The following is a 21,550-nucleotide window of genomic DNA, read 5'->3' as shown; positions in this document are numbered from 1 at the left end:
TAAGTAGCATGATTATGTTTGCATATTCAAATTATTGCCATAAGAGTGATATAGAGGATGAGTTGGAAGATGTACTTTATTTTTATTTTTAGTTTTGGAAGATGTGTTTTAAAGACCATTAATAATTGATAATCACAATAGGCTAAAAGAGAAAAAAAGCACACAATTACATCAAATCTATTGACCTTTGGGAAAGCATTTGACAAAATTTAGCATGCCATCCATGATTTAAAAATCCCAGTAAACTAGAAATAGAGGGAAACTTTCTCAACTTCATAAAGAATATCTACATCAAAACCTACAACTAACAACATAGGTAATGGTGAGAAACTCAAAGCTTTCCCCTAAGATCAGGAACAGGCCAAGGGTATCTCCTCTCTCCACTCCTTTTCAACATTGCACTGGAAGTTCTATCTAATGCAGTAAGGCAAGAGAGGAAATAAAAGGAATATAGATTGTGAAGGAAGAAATAAAACTGTCTTTGTTTACAGAAGACACAATTATCTACATAGAAAATCTTAAAAGATTGACCAAAAAATCTACTGGAACTAATAAGTGATTATGCCAATGTTGTAAGATACAAGGCTGAAGTACAAAGTTCAATTAATTTCCTATATACTAGTAATGCACAAGTGGAATTTGACATTTGAAACATAATTACCATTTATATTAGCAGACACAAATATGAAATACTTAGGTCTAAATCTAACAAAATCTGTACAAGATCTGTATGAGAAGAACTTATGAAAACTCTGATGAACAAAATCAAAGAACTAAATAATGGAAGGGATGTCTCTCTTCATGGATAGGAAATTTCAGTATTGTCAAGGTGTCAGTGCTTCCCAGCTTGATTGATAGTTTTAATACAATTCCAATCAAAATCCCAGCAAGTTCTTTTGTGTATACTGACAAACTTATTCTAAAGTTTATAAAGAGAGGCCAAAGTCCCAGAATAACAAACAATAGTGAAGGAGAAGAAGAAAGTTGGATGACTGGCACTACAAACTGAAAACTGTACATTGGGTATTACTCCAACTACAAGAAATTTTGGAGAAGGCAATCCTATAGATACAGGAAAAAATTCAGGGACTGTCAAGGGTTCAACAGTGGAGGGATAAGAAGACTTGTTGGGCAGGAAAATACTCTGTATGATACCATAATTATGGATATACATCATTACACATGTGTCCAAATGCATAGAATATATAACAGCAGGAGTAAAACATAAAAATGTAAACTCTAGACTTTGGGGGACTGTGATATGTTGATATAGGTATACCAGTTTTAACAAACGTGCCACTCTAGTGGGGGATACCAATAACGCAAAATGCTTTTTGGGGGTGTGGTGGGATATGGATGTCCGGGAAATCTCTGTACCATCCTATCAATTATGTTCTGAATAGAAGACTACTCTAAAACAATGGTCTTAAATAAGTAAATAGTCTTAATTTTTGAAAGACTCTTAATAAATTCATTTGATTAATGACTGGGGTCTCAAGTGATTAGTAAGCAAAACTGCCCATCTGGCAGCTCTTAGACTTAGGTTTGCATAGGACAGAAACAAGTCATGCTTGGAGGGAATGTCCTCTATTGTGGTTAGACATCCTTGGCACGGAGAGTCACAGTGGCCTCGCCTTGGCCAAGTCTATTGGAGACTATATAATTGATTCTCCCATCTGCTACTCTTTCAAGTTTCCTGTGTGAAGGGATCAGATATATAACTCTCCGGGTATCACAGCTGGCTCCTGAAGAAAGATTCCTTTCTGTAGGAAACCAATTTAGCCACTAGCCACTTCTGTTTTATCCTCCTATGGCTCTTTAGCTCTCTAATCACAGTCTGTTTTCCAACTAATTAGTGTTGGGACAACTCAGCCCTGAACCTCGACTTGAAATGTTAGTGTCATGGGGAGAGAGCACTTAATCAAATGACTTGTGATTATTCAACAAAGAGATTTTCTCTGATTAAGACTGCCACCCTTTCTGAGGCACTTGGTCTTCCTTTGACAATATTGGATTGAGCAGGCTCTGCTATGGCAGGCCTGCCATGGGCACTGATGTGTTACTGAAAGGAAACAGACCGCTATGCCAACGCGATCCAGAGACCTGTGTCTTCATTGAAATGAAGGGTATTTCATAATTAGCTTCAAAGGTAAAATTTAGTGATTCATCAGTTGCATGTAACACCCAGTGCTCATTACATCAAGTGCCCTCCTTAATACCCATCACCCAGTTATCCCTCCCCCCGCCACGCCTCCAGCAACCTTTATTTGTTTCCTAGAGTTTAGTGTCTCTTATGGTTTGCCTCCCTCTCAATTTTCATCTATATTTTTCTTTCTCTTCCTCTATGTTCATCTGTTTTGTTTCTTAAATTCCACATATGAGTAAAATAAGATGGTATTTGTCTTTCTCTGACTTACTTTGCTTAGCATAATACACTCTCTTCCATCCATGTCATTGCAAATGGTGAGATTTCATCCTTTTTGATGGCAGAGAACTATCCATTGAATATATACACTACATCTTCTTTATTCACCTGTCGATGGACATCTGGGCTCTTTCCATAAGTTTGGCTATTGTGGACATTGCTGCTATAAACATTGGCGTGTGTGTGCCCCTTTGAATCACTATGTATGTATCCTTTGGATAAATACTTAGTGGTGCAATTTCTGGATCATAGAGTAGTTCTATTTTTAACTTTTTTGAGGAAACGCCATTCATTTTTTTCAGAGTGGCTGTACCAGTTTGCACTCCCACCAACAGTGTAAGTGGGTTCCTCTTTAAAATTGAGGGTATTTTAGAAGTTTTTACCAGCCATTAAGTTCCAAAAAGTCAATCTCTGACCAAATGTTGGTTAAATAAGCTCTATATAAAAGGCTATCTTGTCCTTATGAGCTCTTCAGTCTGTAAAGATGACAAATTTAATTGTGTTAAGTATTTATTTTATGTTTCCTTAATTGTGAATATTTCCTTAATTTTGAATATTGGGAGCAGTGAATCAGGCTTCAGAAGATCCATGAAATGGGCTGACCATGGTGAGATTTGAAATCTGTGTCTGTGGTGTGATCTCAGTTAAGATACTAGAGCCCATTCTTTTATAAAGGAGGCTAATATATACTTCATCAAGTTCTTATGATGATGAAATGAAACGAGGTACCTAAAATACTTCTTGAAACATCTGTTAACTTAGGAAGCAATTTTTTTAGTAGCAGCTAAATTGTAGTTTAAATAAAAACCAAAGATGTTGGTTTCTGACCTCTCATAACCTCCCCTAAATACTTCCCTTCTTACCTGTTTTTTTGTTTTTGTTTTTGTTTTTTTCCTTACTGGGTATCTTGGACCAGAGAATATGACAATAAAGTTCTCCCAAAAGAAAATAACTTTTTAATATAATGAATATTCCTTATCAGGTTGTCCTGGGAAGCTTCCAGTGACCCTCAATGTTCAGACTTGCAGATAAAGCTGGAGCTACTTTACTCACAGCTCAGATGATGTTTTGTTCTCCTCCCTACGGATTCTGCAGGGACCCCATGCTGGGAATGGGTTGACCTCCAGACCTCTGATTCTGAGCAATGCTCATCAAAACAGGCTATAGAATTTTTTTCTATTAGATATTTCTCACCCATAATTTGTTTCCATTCATATGTGATAATGAAGCCTAGAATTGGCTCCTCTAAAGCAAGTTCAAGCTTGAGTACCTGCACTTGGTAAAATATTGATGATCTCTTCCCCCAAATGGCAGCATTCCCAGTGCAGTAAAGTGGGAAGGTTGCAATGGAGAAGAAATATGTCTTCCCCCATGTACCCATATGCTGAAGGCATCAAGGTGAAGGGCTGCTTCTGAGCCATCTAAAGTTATCATGGACAGATTGATCAATAAAAGTAGCAAGATATGGTGATAAAAATAGGGGTTTCGGAGCGGGAAGATTTGTATTTCTGTTCTGATCCTTACAAGCTCTGTGACCTGAGACTATGAATTGACTTGCTCATAGTTCCAGTTTTATCATAAGCAAAATAGGGACAGCCCTGAGTTGCAGAATTGATTGGAGGGAAAGAGATACTGTATATAAGTTGTGCAGCAAAGAGCCTCGCACACTGTGGAAATTTAATGAGCAGTAGCTGCTACTACTATGATGTTTTAGATTTGTGGAGGAAAGGAAGAAACTCTGTCACTCCGGACATCATGCTCACTCTTAGAGCAATGTCCTCAGGGTGCCATCTAATTTTATATCGAATACTTGATCATTCTGAGGAATTCCCACACAGTGGCTCACTATTTTTCCTTCACTTGGAGGAAGCCCTCACTCATGTACCGGTGAACAACTGCCCACTGATGATGGTATATCAGAATGTGACATGTGACAGAAAACACCCTTCTGTTTCTGAACTCTCTGTCCCTAGAAGGAAGAAAAAGGACTGGATATTTAAATGCATCCACTTCATGGGCCTCCCTCTCAAATTTTCCCAGGAAATAGGCTCCTGAAAAGACAAATATGCTGGTGTTCTCAGAAAAGGCTGAAATAGTACAGGTTCAGGAAGTAGGGGATGGTGAGGCCCTCAAGAGGAAGTGTCTGAGAACTGTCCATCACTGTTTACCCAGTGCTCATCATACAGGCGCATCTTCCTCCTTTTACTCTATTTTCCAGCCTAAGTAAACTATTACAGTACTTCACATTGGTTGAATATTTTCATACTGTCTTGATTGTGATCATACTGATCTCTGCCTACATGATCTTATTTACTGTGGATTCTGAAGCCACACAGACTGAGATAAAATTCTGGCTTCATCACCTACTTAGCCGTGCAACCTTGGACAGATTATGTACCCTGTTTTTGCCTCAGTTTTCTTATCTATAAATTTAGAAAACATAATGATATGCCTTGCTACCCCAGTGTGGTCCCAGACCAGCAGCTCCAGCTGATTTGAGTATTTGCTGGAAATAGAGAATCTCAGACCTACTGAACCTCAATTCAGATTTTAACAAGATCCCTAGGATATTTATATGCACAATGAAGTTTGAGGTGTGTTGATGATGCCTACATGATGCTGTGAGGATCAAGTGAAGTGATACATGTAAAGCAGTTAGACCTGCCATAAATATTAAGTGCTGAATAAGTATTACTATTATTTGTTTTATTCTATATCAAGATATACCTCAAGTGGCAACTTTCTTGTCAAGTTTCCTGTGATCTTGACAAGATCCATTATCCTTATTCATTTTACCTTTTATTTGGGCTCCATAAAAATCTCTGTGTGTACTTCTGATAATTTTTTTTGCTTAAACCTTTCTCTGTCAAACTCAGTGATCTTTAGGGGCATAGAAGTACCCTCTGGGCCCAGGACAGTGTCAGAAGAGACCTTTAATAAATGTCAGTTGAATAAATGATATGCACCCATGATCTCCCAACAACAACTGACAGTAACAGTACCAAGGGAATAATAGAACAGATAATTACTAGGAAGACTCAAGGAATGCTGAAGGATCCTGAAAAATTTCCATAGTGAGGGCAAGATTTAAGCTGTTCTTTGAACAGCATAGCTGCTCAAGAGTTGAAGAGAAAGAAATTGTGAAAATTATAGATGCAGGTAATGATGTGAGTGGAACTTAAAATTAGAGGTGCAAATAACAGGTTCAAAGGAGCAAGTATCGCTATGCGGTTCAGGAACAGATTGTACTTTCCAGAACTATAGTAGAAAACATATGCTGTACACTCACATACTGAAGATCCTGAGTGCCAAGCTAATAAGTTTGAAAATAGGCAATTTTTGAACGTTTTTGAGTTGGAAAGCAACATGCTTAATATGTATTTAAAAAAATTTTTAAAAAGGGGTGCCTGGTGGCTCAGTCAGTTAACCATCTGCCTTAGGCTCAGGTCATAATCTCAGGGTCTTGGGATCAGGCTCCCTGCTCAGTGGGGAGTCTGCTTCTCCCTCTCCCTCTGCCCTCCCCTCTGCTTGTGCTCACTATGTCTCTCAAATAAATAAATATGATCTTTAAAATAAAATAAAAAAGAAAAAGAAAAGCTTATGAATTACATCTACTTCCTAAGTAGCTCTATGAGAATGAAGCTGATTTTTGCCCACTGAGACTCATGTGAGCTTTCTGAAAGAGAATGGCTGTAGCGGGGAGAAGTGGCGATATCTGAGCTGACACATGCTAGCACCATGTAGCATCACTGATGGATGCTACCATTTGTTTTTTTGCAAAATGTTGAAGAGGCGCAAACTGCTATCAAGTACACATGATCACTTATGGAATGTCTCAGTTTTTAATTTTTTTTTAAATTCTTGCTTGTCACAGGTGTCAATTTCTAATTTGCAAATACCATGAAAGTCTATAATTTCCTTTACAAAATTACAGTAAACTATGAGCAATTCAAGTGACCATTTTAGGTCCTGAATTCAAATTGATGCAAACTAGTTGATTAGAGGTAAATAAACAGCAGTGTTGGACTGATGCAGATGATGTGTGGTCAGCTGGCCGCACTCACTGGCTTCTTCAGTGACTGTCTTGCAGATTTATCTGAATTTGGTGCTTCAGTAAATTTCCCAGTGTCTTCAGGCCATTGGTCAGAAGAGCAGTCTGCAGAGCCTGCCGAAGAATTTGCAGATATGCTAAGGACACTTTCTGTGGATCCTCCAGCGGGAGGGTGAGGGCTTTGCCATGTTTCCACTGGAGCTGAATTCGTTGAGAAAGAAGTTCCAAGAACAGCTGATCTGTCCTTAGTATTCTGTACTTCCTTTGCGCTGTAGATAAAGCAGGAAAGCATCCAAGAGGATCAGAAATAAATCAAATCTCTTACAACTAAATTGCTTATGTCTTCATCCTCTTCCCTGATTCTTTTCTGGATTATACTCTTTGTGGGCAGGTGTGTAGCCTTTTTCATTCCCCCTCTCATTGTCCAAAAGATCTACAGTCCAGACCTGAATACACAGAAGGAGCTCGGGGAAAACTTACTAAAGAGTTGAAGTTCAGAATCTCTTTAGTAGGTATTTATGGCTGGGTATACTCAGAATGCTACTGGTGTTCCACGTGAGCAAATGCAGTGGGTGAATATCTGTGTTTCATCTTCGACTTCAGGCAGAGTTTCTACTCATAGCTCCCTGAACCCCTAAATCTCTGTCCCAGAGACCACGCTTACTGTGCCCACGGAGAGATAGTGTACAGGTACAAGCTTTCTGAAAGGGAACAGGGTGACTGAATTACAGTGGTGTATTACAAAGCCTTACCACAAGGGGTACGGTGAGGTAAAGAGTAACACATTATTTTGATCTCCAGTGCCTTGTAATATCTTGTAAGTAAGAGCTAATATCTACTGTGTACATATTGTATGCCGGCCATCATGTAGAAACTCACAGGCATTGTCTCACTTATTATTTACAAAAACTCTAAGTATTAATATTTTTCTTGATTTAACATAGGCAAACACTAAAATTGGGAAAGATTATGTAACTCATCTGTATTCAAAGAGATTAACAAAAATCAATTCTTGTTTTAATTTGTATGATTTCTAGTGAATTTGCATATTTATTACCATGTATTTACCATTCATTGTTTTCTGATGAATGACTTCTAGGGTGCTGCTACAGATTTTATGATTAATGAGACATTTGCTCCTAGGCTTTTCTGGATATTGATTTTTGTTTTGTTTTGTTTGAGACATTGATTTTTGAGAGTGATCGTGCATTTAATGGCAAGTCAAAATTTTATTTGCAAACTTAAAGTTGTTTTATCTATCACAGGTAAAGAACACAGAGATGCCTTTTTTTGGAAATGGATCACATATGTACCTGAGTTTTGGTGAAGAGCTATATATGAGAGTCCAGGGAGAAAGGACAACTGGGAAGAGAAGTAAGAATTTGTGTCAGTGGAAGAAAGTAGGGAGTTTAAGACCAAAAAGCAATACTTATTCCACTGTCCCTATCCTTTCAGACAACACCTACAAATAGTCTATATAGAGGGTGAGGAGAAAGACTTTGTCATAAACTGTAAACTATATAACTGAGAAGGGAAAGTGCAGGTGTGGCTGTTAGGAGTTCTGGATTTATTCAGCTTTTGACAATCTGAAGAGCTTCAGAAAAACCATTTACATTTCCTGCATTATAGATTTTGTCCTATATTTTAGAGAAAATACCCTCTAAAAATATGAGTTATTATTGGCCTTGATTTAAAATAAATATTATAATCAGCCCTCCAGGTAGAAAAGAGAAGTAATGCATGGTCTAATGCTGTTATTTCTCTTTTGTTCAATAGATCATTATCAAGTTCCTACAGGATGCATGATTTTTAATCTATAATTTACATAGGTAGAAAAGTTATTAATTTATTAAGCTCATTTAAAAAGAAATATCATCCTTATATTTAATGTGAGTGAATGTCAGCCCAATGTCACCAAAATCGAGTAGGGCATAGAGAATAGAAAAGCACTTTTCCTTTTTCTGAAAAGGTTTGATGTCAAGATAACTTAGCTTGTTTTTCCAAACATGGCAGATCAAAAGAAGTAGAGAATCTGTTAGAAACAGATGTTCTTGGAAGCAAAGGCATCTGAAGATTTATTTCTTTGAGGGAAGCAAAATGCTGAAGGAAATAATCAATTCAAAAATTATATCTGGAAATTAAAACATGACACCATTTACAAAAACATAAAAAAATTAGATAGAAAAAAAACTAATGAAAGATGTACAGAACCTCTATACCAACTCAAAGTATGGTTCCTAGAGGAGAGCTGGTCCATGATTTTCTTTCTTATTTGTTAACAATAAGACATGTACTATCTAGATCAATTGTAGATCTAAATGTAAAAGTCAAAGCAATACAGCTTCAGATGAAAACATAGGCAAATATTTGTATAACCTTGAGATAAACAAATATTTTCTAAATAGGACATATGAAATAAAAGAAGAACTTGATAAAGTTATCTATATTAAAATTAAGGGCTTTAAAAAAAAAAAACCAAACTATTAAGAGTGGGTAAAAGCTACTCACAGAATGGGAGATAACATTTACAGTACATATATTCAACAAAGGACCCATATCCTGAACAAATATATATATAATCTAGAAGTCAATAAGAACATTAGTCTAATTGAAAAATGGGCAAATAACTAAAATGGTTAGTCCACAAAGGAGGACATTTAAATGACCAACCAATAAATGAAAAGTGCTTAACTTCATTAGTCAGAATGAAAATGCAATTATGTTGTAAAATGGCAAGTATTGGCAAATATTTGGAGTAACTGAACTTTCATATATCATTGATGAGAGTGGGATGCTAACAAATTATTGGACAGATTATAAGCTAAACCTACATATTCTGAATAAACAAAAATTTTAAATATTCTACTAGAACACATATACTAGCATGTTTATAGCTCCTGTAGTTCTTCATTGGTAATCACCCAGTGCCCATCAAGAGTGGAACAAAAAAAAAAAGTGGCATATTTACATAGGAGAATATTATACAACAATGAAAATGACTCATCTACAACCACCATTCTCAGTCACATAGAAGGATCTCACACATAGAGTTCTGGATTAAATGGAGCAAATACAAATGAACACATAAGTGTTATTCCATTTATTTCAACAAAAACAGGTACTAGTAATCTATGCTGTCTAAAGCCTAAATAGTGGTTACTTTTAAGAGAAGGTAATGTCAGAATTGGAGTAGGAGGAAAACTCATAGGGTGCTGGCCAACTGTGTTTCTTGATGTGGTTATGTGAGTTCAGTTTGAGAATGTTCACTGATCTATATGCTCTTTTGTCTCTGTATATTTTAGGTTGGTCAGTTGATCAAGCTAAATAAACACAAACACGCAGATAAGGGAGAGAGAGAAAAAGGGAGGAAAGGAGGGAGATTTTAAATGAAGAGTTAAAGCAGCTTGGAGGAAAAAGACAGTAAGTCAGATTTCCAATTCTGAAGCTCCCCTCAAGTCCTATTAACAGTGAGTTCATTGAAAGTGTTGTAAGGGTCATGTCCCCTTCATTTGTTATTATTAATTTTTTTTTTTGAGAGAGAGATACAGAGAGAGAGGGAGAGAAAGAGTGCATGAGCAGCAGGGGGAGGGGCACAGGGAGAGGGGGAGAGAGAACTTTTTTTTTTAAAGATTTTATTTATTTATTCCTGGGAGACAGAGAGAGAGAGAGAGAAAGGCAGAGACACAGGCAGAGGGAGAAGCAGGCTCCATGCAGGGAGCCTGATGCAGGTCCCCATCCCAGGACCCTGAGCCGAAGGCCGACTGTCAACCACTGAGCCATCCAGTCATCCCAGGAGATAAAGAATCTTAAGCAGACTCTCTGCTCGGTGGAGCCCGATGTGGGGCTCCATCTCATGACCCTGCGATCATGACCTGAGCCAAAATCAAGAGTTGACGCTTAAATAACTGAGCCACCCAGGTGCCCAGGGTCATATCCCCTTTAAAAAAGAGAAATTTAAAATGTCAGATTCTCTGGTGTACCAAGTATATTTTCAAATATAAATCCAGTGCATATACCTAGCAATACAGAAGAAATAACAGCAGGGACTGTCAAATATACTGAACATAAAATGGTTCAGTAACTCTAGGATTCCCAGCTTGAATCTTTCTCATCCAAGAAAATACAGTGTGTCTCAGGCTAAGGAAGCACTGAGGTGCCACTGTGGACAGTGTATCATAAGCAGGATGGCCGACTTCAACAGGATCACTGATAGCACTGATCGAGGCACCACCTGGGAAGCCAAATAGTCTAAAACAGGAGTTATTTTTAGTCTTGTTTAAAATGAATATTATACTCAGTTTTCCAGCTGAAATAAATGGGTAGCGTGCAGTCTAATGCTGTTACCTAAAAGTAATAGACATGTTAATTTAGTTTAGAATAGGTACTAGGATTATACCTCATTATATCTAAAAATAAAGACTTTCGGAGTCCTAAAAAAAAAAAAAAAAAAACAGTCAATGGACGGGCCAGGCTGATGGACAGAGTCCTGCAGCTTAATAAATTATAGATGATGAGCACTTGCTTTGCTCTGAATTAGGAGGTAGGTGGAGGCAGTCTGCTTGAAGATTTCTGCTTCCAACTCATGCTCTTTGGAGTACTTCTCTTGGTCAATCAGATTTAATACATTCTCTTGTCAGATATCTTGTTGCCATGAGATAATGCCACTTATCAGCTGCACGGTATTTTTTTCTTGTCTGGATATGCAAGTACTACTGACTTTATAATGTTTTTCATTCATTAATTCAGTTATTTGTTCTTTATTTTAGTTACTTAATAATTGATTCAGTGATTGAAAGTTGACTAATTACAACATATTGGGGGCTACGGGAGATAAAGAGATGGGTAAGAAATAGTCCCTGCCTTCAAAGAGAATGAATACTAATACAGATTTCATAAATATTTCTTAAAAAAAGTAATACAAGGTAGAAGGCAGTAAGAGAAAGTAAAAGACTGGTGATGGAGAGAAAGAAAGGCTTCCTTTCAGAGAGGTTAAGCAAGGATTTTCAGAAGTCATGGTCTTTGGACCATAAAAAGGAAAAGAAAAAAGGACAAAGAAGTTGAAATGAAGTGGGTCCCAATTAGAGGAAACAAAATGAGCAGAGAGATGTACAGGATAGGGATGTGTGTCTACTAGGGGCAGCAAGCCATCAAGTCTGCGTAGGCTGTAGCAGAGGAAGTAATAAACTGGAAAGGATGGAGACTAGAATTGAAGACTGGGGAGCCACTGAAGACTTTGGACTGAGGAGAGAGGGAGACTGGTTAGAAATGCTCCCACTATTAGAATGCAAATTGCATAAAGGTAAGATCTGCTGTGTCCCTAGTACCCTCCACTCTAAGTATAGAATGGACGTTTAACATGTATTTGCAGAATATTATATTGAATGTTCTTAAAGAATGCCATAGAAGATATTCAAGATGTAGTAGGCCTACATGCAAATTTCAGGAAATCCAAAATGTTTAGAAGAGTAAATATATGGAAAAATACGTTTCTCCTCTGGACTCCCACATCTTTGTCTCTGCACCATTTAGTTACCCTCCAAGAAGCAATCATTGTTACTCCTTTCTTGTAGATACATCAAGAGACTGTGTGTGCCCATGCCTGTGTATATCTACTTTTATACACATAATTTCTACTTTTTATACAAATGAAGACATCTCACATGCAAAGTTATTCAGTACTTTTATATTTATGTCAGTGATTATTTCTTGTCAGGACATAGAGAACTGCCTCATTCTTTTAGAATTACTGGCTATTATTTGAATGAAGTCAATGTAATTTATTTAAACAACACTCAAGGTAGACATTTTTGATTGTTTCTCTAGTTTAAAAAATATAGGTGGTATACAGGATGTATCTATTGTAGTGTATCTATTTTTCTTTGTAAAGTATTATGAAACATTTAAATATAAGAAAAGGCATAAAAAATAATTCAACAAGAATCTTTGTGCCCACCAGCAGCCACAGAAATATAATAACAATGTAGTTTAATCCTATGTTTAGCCCTCTCCATTACATACCTGTCTCTTTATTTGATGAGCATTGGTACAATTATTACTAGGGATGAGTGATGCTACCTGTATTGAGAGCCATTTATGCTTTTCCTTTTCTAATGGACTTTCTGTTCATAACCCTTGCTCACCTTCTATTATATTGTCAGTAGTTTATTGATACATAGGAACTCTTTATATATTAGCGAAATGACCTTTTTGTATGGAAAGACAAAAGAGAATGCTTGATGGTTCTCTCTTGGTTGCCTGATCATGAGTTAGTAGCTCCTCCTTTTCCGAGTAGCATGGACTTGGTTCATTCATAACTGTCCACAGGGTCGTGAGGTAGAACTAACTGGCAGACCCAGTAAAAGTACACAACTCTGCTAAACATCTGGCACCTGGCTCAGACTGTCCTTCCTTGGATTTACAGGACTGTCCTGATACTTTCCTCATAGAGTATGAGAGCAACGAGGAAGCGAAGCTCCTCTCTTTCAGCACAGCCCCAAAGAGAATCGAATTTGCACCGGATCTAAGCATGGATCCTTCCAGTTCTCAAGAGAACAGGATTCATGCAACTTGCTGCCCCTCTGCCTGTGGATCACCAAAGATGCAAAGAGGGCTTGCCCTGAGCCTTTTGCACAATAATCTGAGATGTGGCTTGCATTTGTTTTCTTACCCAGTTTACCATTTGTCCTTTTGCTTTGTCTTTTGTCTTGAGAACTCTTCTGGACCTGTGGTGCTCATTTGATTTCAAAAATGATTTATTGAAATCTATGTGACTATGTTGACAAGTTAAATAGTCTTCTTCTAAACCTACAATAGCTCCTTGCATTTTCCCATATATGATATATGATTATTAATTCCTCTCCAGGTCTCCAGATAATAGTTTAATCCACTGATATCCTATTATGCAACTTAGTATCTAGTACTATTCCACAGAGACATGTAATTTTCCTTTGATTACTCAAGAATGGGCTCATAAATTCTCTTTCTAATGGGAAGAAGCATATGTAATAAATCTGTTGGACAATATAAAATAATGTGTACTTTAGGTTGATTCTTTTTATGGTATAACACTGTGTTCTTAAAAAATGTTTTGTTATTTAAACTTCTGCCAGAACAGAAAAAGATAACACAATAAGCTTCCACGAACTTATCATGCATCTACAACAACCAACAATTTATGGCCACTCTATTCCATCTTTACTTCCAGCCTACTCCACCCCTTATGACTTCATCACTGGGTCAGTTAGTCCTTTATGTTGTGGGTACTCAGACTTGTATTATGCTTAAATGGGCTTTTCTCAGACTTGTATTATGCTCCAAGAGGTCAAAGTTGTTAAAAAATAATGATCCATGTTTCTTTCTACTACTTTTGTAGTTTTATCTTACAAATTTAAATAACCGTCCAAATTATTTGTGGGATTTATTGTGATTTAATGTGTCCTACTTATTTTTCCCAGATTGCTTTTTAATTATTTTAGTTTAAATTTATTTAAATAACCATTTATTAAACAACCCATCTTTTCATTAGTGATTTGAAATGTCAAATTCATTCTGTAGTAAATGCCCATTTGTAATTAGAATTTTTTAATGTGTATTCTGGTATGGCCTATTGATCTGGCTAAGTGTGGAATTTTAACTGCAATTTTTAAATGTTTCTTCATCAATATGCATAAGTGATTTTTTTCTGTAGTTTTCTTTTTGCATCATCTTTGACAGAATTTGATATCAATACTGTGCTAAATTTGTAAAATGAATTTGAAATGTTTTCCTTCTTTTATGCTGTGAAAGTATTTAAATAGTATTGGAGATATTCACTTTTATTTTATTGTTTTTAATTTAAATTTTACTTAGTTACCATACAGTGTAAAGTTTGGTTTCTAGAGTAGAATTCAGTGATTCATCACTTAAATATAGCACCCAGCGCTCATCACAATAAGTGTCCCCCTTAATACCAATACCCATCACCCATCTAGCCATCCCCCCACCCAGGTCCCTCTACAAATCCTGTTTGTTCTCTATCTTTAAGAATCTTTTATGATTTGTTTCCCTCTCTCTTTTTTTGCCCCCTTCCCATATGTTCATCTATTTTCTTTCTCAAACTCTACACGAATGAGATTATATTTGTCTTTGACTGACTTATTTCAGTTCGCTCAATACATTCTAGCTCCATCCGTGTTGTCACAATTGATAATATTTCATTCTTTTTGATGGCTGAGTAATATTCCATTGCATAGATATACCATATATTCTTTATCCATGCATCGGTTGATGGACATTTGGGTCCTCTCCATAGTTTGGCTATTGTTGATAATGCTGCTATAAACATTGGGGTGCATGTACTCCTTCAAATCTGTATTTTTGTATCCTTTGGATGAATACTTAATACACAGGTGCTGGATCTTAGGGTACTTCTATTTTTAACTTTTTGAGGAAACTCCATACTGTGTTCCAGAGTGGCTGCACCAGTTTGCATTCCCACCAACAGTGTGAGAGGATTCCCCTTTCTCCACATCCTTGCCAACACATGTTGTTTCTTGTGTTGTTGATTTTAGCCAGAGGTGTTCACTTTTCAAGTTTAGACATATTTTCCTTATGGAATCATCTGGATCTAGTATTTTTTGGTGGATATATCTTTGATAACTTTCTCTATTTCTTGTGAAAATGGATTGATTTAGATTTACTCTCTCATCTGGAACCCATTTTCATATTTCATAAGAAAGGTTTATAGTTTTTAGATTCTTCTTTTTTTTTTTTCTCTGTGATCCAAGTCTAGGTAGTAGGAACAGGTGTTTTTGACTCTCTGAACATTTGAGCATCAGGCACTGTGGTCCTTTCAGGTGAGCTCATCTCCAGCTTCAAGAAGTTTCTCACATGCCTGCACTGATCAATATTTTGCAGGATGTTGGGAGGGCATTTTGTGGATCTACACAGAGTCCTTTGTGCTGTTGTCTTTTCTCTGATACTCTGCGATGCCAGCTCTAGGCACCATGGTCTCCCCAAAGTGTTGGCTCTATCTCCTCAACTCAAGATGCACAGAGGGCTTTGCCTGGGATCCTGTTCCATGCTCCGTGGTCTGATACTCTCTTGAGGCAGGAAGTTGGACAATTATAGGGCTTACAATGTTTATTTCCCAAGTCCCACTGATCACTGCCCTTCAATCTGTATATGTTCTTCATTGCCTTCAATCTGTATAGGTTTTTATTTCTAAAAACATATTAGATTTATATATTAGGTTTTTTTTTAGATTTTTAAAAAATATTTTATTTATTTATTAGAGAGAGAGAGAGAGAGAGAGAGAGAGAGAGGCAGAGGGAGAAGCAGGCTCTATGCAGGGAGCCTGAGGTGAGACTCCATCCCGGGTCTTCAGGATCACGCCCTGGGCTGAAGGCAGCACTAAACCGCTGAGCCACCGGGGCTGCCCTATATTGGTTTTTTTGTGTGCCATTGTTTATTTCTCTTCTTTGGGTCTATTAACATTTTTGGAGGCTATTAATAGATATGGTTTGAGTGTCTCTTTCCATTTAGTATAGCTATCATTTCTTTCTGTTTAAATGTTGTTTACGTTAATCATCTCTGTTTTCATGTCTAATTCCTTTTAGTATGTTTGGCCTTGTCATCTCCATTTTGGGTTGCTCCCAGTTACTTAACATGTTTATTTGCCCTTTGCCCAGTCGGCTCATGATTTGTTGCTTCCTGTTGTCATATCATACTTTCCCTAGGTTCATATATCTCTGATTGTATTCTCATATTTTGGTCATGATTGCTTCATAGTATTTCTTTAAGCCATGGGGATCTATCTATTCCGTTACAGTTTTCACCTCCTTTGTCACAATAGATTTTCTTTCTGTTGGTTGTTCTTCATCTCTTATTTTTTCCTATTCTCCTTTTCCTTTTATTTCAGCTTATCATAGCATTGATTTTTACGAATGTAAAGAGAATTGTCATTACTATTGTCATTACTATTCTTTGTTGACCAAAGGTTTGTGTTTTTTTTTTTTTTTTTTTTTTTTTCTGGGTAGCTCATTTTAGGAATACATATGAAGGAGGAAGCGGAGTCTATTCAGGTGAGAGACTTCTCTTTGTGACCCCTTGGTGTCTCTAAGTGAAGCCTTTAATCCCTTACTGATCTTTAGCCAACCAAGACTGGTGTCACAGGGCCATTCACAATGCAGTCTTTATCCTTTCATTTCTTTCAACATCAGACTATATCTGGAATTATAGCTTTTTATTTCTAGTTACAGTGTTAAAAAATAAACATAATTTTAAAGAATATGAAAATCTGAATTCATTTAAAAGAATACTTTTCTTGGTATTCCATTAGAATAGATTATTTTGGTGATGGTTTCTGAAGCTCTTCTTACTCTAGGAAGCAGAGAGTATAATAATTTCCACCTCAGCCATGGAACTAGAGGTGGAATCACTAGTGATTTTGGTCTAGGACATCATTAGTCTGCAAACCAGTTTTATTAAACTTATTATTATTAAAATTGCTTTTTTTTCCCTGCCCACTCACAATGCACTACCCTAACTGCCAGGCACAGAAATATCTACCCCTTCCTATACCACTTGGCAAAATGGGAAAACTAATGTGAATGTATTCAAAGTGTTGAGTGAAAATCTGTTGTTTCTGCCTTCCACCTTCTCCATAGTAAGGCCACAGCTTGCCTCCCAGTGCCCTCATATTGCCTCCTTCTCAGCTCTGGTTCAGATGACCCTCTGACTGCAGAGGCTGGCTCTGCTCAGTTGGAGCCATCTTCCACCGACTTCCGTTAAATGTCAGACTGACATTTTATAGACAGGAAGTTTCACAGTTGCTTCTGCATGTTTTGCTGCCCTAAGAAATCAAGTTCAATATGAAAAATAATTTTGTTTTTTTTTTCAAAATATTTTACATTACAATCTTGTTCTAGGACTCAGGGATGATTGAATACATAGCATGGTAATTCTGAAAGTTCTTTCCTTCTTTCCTTTCACCTGCTTGCCTGCCTATCTTTGTCTCTTTCTCTTCTTCATACACCCTGTGGTGTTAAAATATTTGAAAATGGCATATAGATGATGATACATAAACACCACAATTCGGAATATACCCAGCTTCAGTGAGAGAGTCATCTTGGTTAGAAAGGACATATAGTTGACAAATATTCAGTCATCTCAGTGCTATGGTGCATGAAGCCAGCACCTGTAAGGGACACTTAATTGTGACTAGTGAAAAAGTTATGTGTCTCTATAAGCTTTTATATCTTAGGCCAGATGTTTAAATGATTCTCTCATTCAGTGACCCTGGGTAAGGCTGCATGAAGGGCAGGAATGGAAATCCGAATAGGCTCTTTCACACTTAACTTTACCCTGCGAACACAGACATAAAATAATAGGGTGGAGGCGTGGAAAGCAAAGGCATAAAATTTAATTATATTTTTCTTCTTTCCTTTCTTCCCTTCTGCTGTTTCCCTAGTATCTGCACTCAGCTGGATCTAAGGTAATGGCCCCATCCTCACTTCATTTTTTTTTACAGTCCTTCATGCTTATCTTTAAAGAGACTTGGAAAATGCTTTTTGTTACTCCCAACACTTAGCAAAATCCTGCTGAGCAAGCCAGTTCCCCAGGGTGAGGGCCTGTCAACACTTCCTATTAGCAGCTAACTCCTTGCACTTTGGCAGTCAGACACATGCCCATGAAACACAGTTCTTTCTCTGCTGAATCAGGACATGTAAATGAAGGAGCTGACAGCTAGACTGGAACAGGTGGTAGGATTCTTTGTTAATGAGGGGGCCTCTACAACATGGATGGCCCCGTGTGAGAGGTGGAGCTGGATAAACAAGTGAGTGTGTGAAGTACTGATTAGCTCCTTTGGCCTGCTCAGGGGCTGGGCTAATCAGCAAAAATCAGACTGTGAGAAATAGAAGAAAAAAGTAGGAAGTACAGTTTAAAAAAAAAAATGCTTTCTGGAACACTAAACCACTCTCAATTTCTGAAAATGTAGTATAATTATAGTGCAATGGATTGGGAAGCAAATTCAGAAATCAACCTACCCAGGCATTTAGCTGTGGCAAAGAGAGAAGGGTCCTCCCAGGGTATGCATTTTGTGGATGAGATCCTTAATCTGGATGGCCATAGTACAGAGTTTTTCATCTTCAACATGATCATAATTGGCACTGTGATTTTTTTTTTTGTCTTGGAAGGTTTTCTTGCATACTGTGGGCTGTTTAGCAAAATTCCTGGCCTCTACCCTTTGAATTCCTATTACCAAAGCCTCCAAAGACACAACCACCAAAAATATCTCCAAATATCACCAAAATCTTGTAAGGACACATCACCCATACTGGAGAACTACTGATCTAAAATAGGTTGATGATGAGCCTATCTTTGAGTAAAGAGTCCCTATAGACTCTCTGCATTTGATGCTGGATTAGAACATTTCTAAACTTCTCAAGCAGACTTTCATTAGGAAATAGACAACTGACAGGGCTCAAAAGAGAGAGAGAGAGAGATCATGATGGTCAAGAAAAATGTCAAGTCAGAGTTTAAACTGTTGTCAATCCCATTTCTTTAAAAAGACTAGGCTACTACTACCCAAGACAAATCATAAGCATGGCGCTCCATGTATATTTTGTCCTTTTTCTGCTATTGACTCATCACCACTCTGGGCATTAGTTTTCCTCTTGTTAAAAAGAATATTTGGAGGATATGTTTTCCACATCCCATCCAGCTTTGATAGTGCTACTCATTTATGTTAAAAAAGTGAAAAGCCCATAGTGGCTTCCAACTCAAAAAAAAAAAAAAAAAAAAAAAAAAAAAGCAGCTCTCCTAAGCCTTCATGTAAGTCCCAAGCCCCAAGGACTTTCCAATCTCCTAAGTAAGCACATTTTCCTAAGCAAGCTTTAGGTTTGATTTCTGGAAGCTCAGCTGAACCTGCCAAGTGTCAGAGTAGTTGATTAAAACAAGCAAAAAATGAAAGTAAAAACTAAGGTTTTAATCACTACTGTGATAGTATAAGCAAGAGGCTAAACTGGAGAAAATGCTGACTTCCTACTCTTCCTTTTTACCTGTGGCCCAGTACCACCAGATGAGTCAACTCACTGCCAAGGAACCCCCAACAAAAAACATCCTGTTGTTTTATGGATTAAGTGGCTGGTGGAAAGTGATAGGAGAGGGCTAAGAGTGGGAAGGTGGTAAGTACTGAATCAGAGTAAAGAAAAATGTCTTCAATGTTGCCCTACTGCTTTAAGAAGGCTCTTGCAGAGATACCTGAGGGAGACCTCACCTGAAGGGCCCAGTTAAAATGAACTCTGAATAAAGAATACAGCCTCCACTAAGAGTGTGACTGGACAAAGAGGCCTGAGTCTTTGCCACTCTCCTTAAGCATTGCACCAAGTCTGGTATAAGGCAAGATTTCCCATGAAACTTTTGTAATTACTGATGGGCAGGCTTGAAAAAAATCTCACAGGATTTCTAGCCAAATGGGCTCCTCAATATTTCTTAGGTCTACTCAAAATTCTAGCAGATACTTTGGGTGATTTTCTGTAAGTCTGTTCTGATTTTAATATGCAAAATGTCTTCCTTGGTTTCTTCAAAGAAACTTGGATACTTACTTCTATTTGTAACTGCTGGAGATCCAATTTGTTATCAGAAAGCAGATGAGAACATATGCCATAAAAAAGAAACAGCTGTTATTTTATTCTTTATTCGGCTAATGTGGTCTATCACATTAATTGATTTTCAAATGTTGAACTACCCTTCCATCCCAGAGATAAGTCATAGTTGGTCATGGCGTATGATTTTTTTTTTAATGTACTGTTGGTTTGCTAGTATTCTATTGAGGATTTTTGCACCCATATTTATCAAAGATATTGGCCTGTAGTTTCTTCTATTGTGGTATCTTTTTCTGGCTTGGGTATCAGGGTAATCCCAGCCTCAAAAACATATTTGGAAGCATTCTCTCCTCTTCACTTTTTGGAAGAGTTTCAGAAGGATTGGCATTAATTATTCTTTAAATGTTTGATAGAATGCACCAATGAAGCCATCTGGTCCTGGGCTGTTCTTTATTGAGAGGTTTTGGTTACTAATTCAGTTTCCATATTAGTTATAAGTATGTTCAGATTTTAAACTTCTTTGTGATTTAGTCTTGGTGGGTTGTATGTTTCTAGGAAGCTATCCAATTCTTCTAGGTTATGCAGTTTATTAACCTATATGTATTCATAGCATTCTTATATCCTTTTTATTTCTGCAGGATCAGTTGTAATGTCCCTTCTTTCATTTCTGATCTCATTATTTTAGTCTTCTCTCTTTTTTTATCTCCAATTGATGCAGAAAAAGCATTTGACAAAAGTCAGCAATCTTTTATGACAAGAAAAGAAAACTCTCAACAAAGTAGGAATGGAAGGGAATTACTTCAACAAAATAAAAGCCATCTATTAAAAGTTCACTGATAGCATAATACTCAAAAGCTTTTCCTCCAAAAGCAGGAACAAGGCAGGGATACCAACTCTTACCCCCAATTCTATTTAACATAATACTGGAAATCTGAGCCAGAGCAACTAGAGAAAGAAATAAAAGGTATCCAAATCAGATAGCAAGAAATAAAATTATCCCTTCTTGCAGATGATATGATCCTATATATATAGAAAACATTAACAACTCCCCCCTCCCAAAATCTGTTAGAACCAATAAATGAATTCAGTAAGGTTGCAGAATATAAACTCAACATATACAAATCATTGTGTCTCTAATACTGATAACAAACTAAACAGAACTTAAGAAAACAGTCCCATTTATAATAGCAACTGAAAGAATGAAATATCTAGAAATAAGCTTCACTAAGGAAATATACTAAAATCTGTAAATGTCAATGAAAGAAATTAAACAAGACACAAACTAATGGAAAGATTTCCCATGTTCATAGATTGGAAGACTTACTATCGTTAAAATATGCATACTTCCCAAAGCAATCTACAGATTCAAAATAATTTCTGTCAAAATGCCAGTGGCATTTTTTTACAGAAATAGAAAAACAATTCTATATTTATACGGATGGAACCACAAAAGACCTCTAATAGTCATATCAGTCTTGATAAAGAACA

Source organism: Nyctereutes procyonoides, unplaced genomic scaffold (genome assembly GCF_905146905.1).
Source record: "Nyctereutes procyonoides isolate TBG_1078 unplaced genomic scaffold, NYPRO_anot_genome, whole genome shotgun sequence".
NCBI classification, from domain to species: Eukaryota; Metazoa; Chordata; class Mammalia; order Carnivora; family Canidae; genus Nyctereutes; species Nyctereutes procyonoides.
The sequence above is the reverse complement of the archived record's forward strand: the minus strand, read 5'-3'. Positions refer to the sequence as shown.